Genomic DNA, 1147 nt, shown 5'->3' with positions numbered 1-1147 from the left:
CTTTCTACGATGTCGCTCAGATGTCTGACTGTGGCATTTCTTTTAAAGCCCTTTCTGCGATGTCGCTCAGACGTCCGACTGTGGCATTTCATTTAAAGCCCTTTCTGCGATGTCGCTCAGACGTCCGACTGTGGCATTTCTTTTAAAGCCCTTTCTGCGATGTTGCTCAGACGTCCGACTGTGGCATTTCTTTTAAAGCCCTTTCTGCGATGTCGCTCAGACGTCTGACCGTGGCATTTCTTTTAAAGCCCTTTATGTGCTGTCGCTAAGATGCCCGGCTGTGGCATCATTTTCTTATTTTTATTTGTTCACCTTTCGAGGCGTCGCTTCAGACACCCGATCGGTCCTTATTTATGCTCTATGGAATTTCAGGCAGACTACCGCCGTTTCCCTTTTTACTTACCCGTTATGCCAATTTTATCTATTGTGCATTAAGGAATTAATCATGTTGCATCCATGCACGCATTTGTTATATCTTACGTCCGAACTGTCTTGCGAGTACTTTCAAAGTACTCACTGGCTTGTTGATTTGGCCAGATGCTGACGAAGGCGATCTCATGGATGAAGAGTTCGATAGCGAGTCCGACACTTAGAGGAGTCCCAGTCAGTCTCGTGCGACCCTGGATTTGGTCACTGTTTTATATCCGCTTCCGCTACGAAATAAATTTATCGAGCCTCACCTCGACGTTCGATGAAATGATATTCTTAGAGTCTTGTATTTCCCTTCCCGCTGTGCTTTTCCACCACCAACCTATCCATGAGTCAGTAGTATGTCTCCACACCACTGTGTCCTGTCCGCCATTATGTATGATTATTGGCGTACTTGTAATAATTTGGTTGAGCGACCACAGTTCAACCCTGTAATATATTTTATGCTACTGGCTTATTGTATCAAGAAATTGTCTACCAGTGAGGAGGATTTCTCTCATACTGGACCCAAAAGACTGGTTTATCAATAAATATTTTTATTGGAAAACCGGCCGTGACAGTTCATCTCCACCGTCGACCTCCTCCAGCCTCCACGGGCTACCGTCGACCTCCTCTAGCCTCCAAGGGCTTCTGTTCATCCAGCCTCCACCGCGCGCTACTCCACCGGCTACTGTTCAACCACCCCTCCACGGGCACCCCTTCACCGTCTACTGTTCAT

The sequence above is a fragment of the Triticum aestivum genome, chromosome 3B, assembly GCF_018294505.1.
Source record: "Triticum aestivum cultivar Chinese Spring chromosome 3B, IWGSC CS RefSeq v2.1, whole genome shotgun sequence".
NCBI classification, from domain to species: domain Eukaryota; kingdom Viridiplantae; phylum Streptophyta; class Magnoliopsida; order Poales; family Poaceae; genus Triticum; species Triticum aestivum.
The sequence above is the reverse complement of the archived record's forward strand: the minus strand, read 5'-3'. Positions refer to the sequence as shown.